Source organism: Lathyrus oleraceus, unplaced genomic scaffold, assembly GCF_024323335.1.
Source record: "Lathyrus oleraceus cultivar Zhongwan6 unplaced genomic scaffold, CAAS_Psat_ZW6_1.0 chrUn0574, whole genome shotgun sequence".
Lineage (NCBI taxonomy): Eukaryota > Viridiplantae > Streptophyta > Magnoliopsida > Fabales > Fabaceae > Lathyrus > Lathyrus oleraceus.
The window spans coordinates 13,012-14,766 of NW_026112965.1; the positions used below are offsets into that span (position 1 = coordinate 13,012).

Sequence of the window (1,755 nt, forward strand, 5' to 3'; positions counted from 1 at the left end):
TAGGCGCTTGTTGTTGAGCTACTTGTGATATTTGTGTTTCCAGCATTTTGTTATGGGTAGCCAGGGCATCTACTTTACTTGCTAGTTGTTTTATTTGTTCGCCAGTGTGTACATTTTGGTTTAAGAAATCTTTATTGGTTTGCTGTTGAGAAGCTATGAAGTTCTCCATCATGAATTCCAAGTTGGATTTCCTAGGAACGTTATTGTTAGGTGTAGATGGGATCGGCTTTTGATATCCAGGAGGTATAGCTGGGGCTTGATTTGGAGCTTGTCCTGGTGCATATAAAGCATTATTACTCTTATATGAAAAATTAGGATGATTCTTCCAGTTTGAGTTATAGGTATGCGAGTAGGGATTTCCTTGAGCATAGTTTACTTGCTCTGCGTGGATTCCTGTTAGGAGCTGACAATCTGCAGGAGTGTGACCTTGGATTCCACAGACTTCGCAATTCTGAGTTATGGCAACCACGGTGGCTGGAGGTGATACATTTAAACTTTCAATTTTCTGGACCAGAGCATCCACTTTTGCATTAACATGATCAAGGTTACTTATCTCGTACATGCCAGTTTTCGTTTGAGGTTTTTCTACCATTGTTCGTTCGCTTCCCACTGATAGTGGTTTTGGGCCATGCTCTCGATAAGTTGATAAGCATCAGCGTAAGGTTTGTTCATTAGTGCACCACCTGCGGCGGCGTCTATTGTTAACCTCGTGTTGTACAAGAGACCATTATAGAAGGTATGAATCACTAACCAGTCCTCTAAACCATGGTGTGGACAAAGTCTCATAATGTCTTTGTATCTTTCCCATGCTTCAAAAAGAGACTCGTTATCTTTCTGTTTAAATCCATTTATCTGGGCTCTTAACATAGCTGTTTTGCTCGGCGGAAAATATCGGGCAAGGAAGACTTTCTTCAACTCGTTCCATGTGGTGACTGAGTTGGAAGGAAGAGACTGAAGCCATCTTCTAGCGCTATCTCTTAACGAGAAATGAAAGAGACGAAGTCGAATTGCCTCTGAAGTGACACCATTAGCTTTAACAGTATCAGCGTATTGGACAAATACGGATAAATGAAGGTTTGGATCCTCGGTAGGATTTCCAGAGAATTGGTTCTGTTGCACTGCCTGCAACAGTGAAGGTTTAAGTTCGAAGTTGTTTGCTTCGATTGCGGGTGGAGCAATACTCGAATGCGGCTCATCTTGCGATGGAGCGGCGTAATCTCAAAGAGCACGAGCTGGTTCTGCCATCTCGGGTATCGGTGAAGGAAGAAGATTTTTGAGATCAGGAATTTCGATTGGAGGGAGATTGTTTGCAGCACGATATTCCCGAATTCGTCGTAAGACTCGGAGATATAGTTCAATGTCGTTGATTCGTAAGTAGAACGGCTCGCCTTGTGAGCGAGTGTGTGGCATACAAATCAACGAAAGAAATAAAAATAAAAATAAGCCTTAGTCTCTACAGCGTAACAGAAGAGTTATGATATCGACTAAATAAAAGTCCCCGGCAACGGTGCCAAAAACTTGATCGCGACTTTATGAGTTGAATTTGGGGTACAAACTGCAAGTGCACAGTTCTATCGCGTAGTTTTAAAAGATATCGATCCCACAGGGACTTATGAATCGATATACCGTTTTCTAAGGTTACTTCGTAAAGCTAAGGTGGATGATACTTTGATTGTTCGGGGGAAAAGTTAAAACTAAAATAAGATCTAGATTTAATATCAATTAAGCGGATATCGGTATGTAGTTTGTCGTAAT

General features: G+C 41.5%; 1 non-coding gene across 1 annotated transcript; it reads left to right on the forward strand.

Moving 5' to 3' along the window:
- Nucleotides 1–760: 760 nt before the first annotated feature.
- On the forward strand, nucleotides 761–867 carry LOC127114558 (small nucleolar RNA R71). The gene has a single exon (XR_007800379.1). It is a non-coding gene; the product is annotated as a small nucleolar RNA R71 (small nucleolar RNA).
- Nucleotides 868–1,755: the final 888 nt, after the last annotated feature.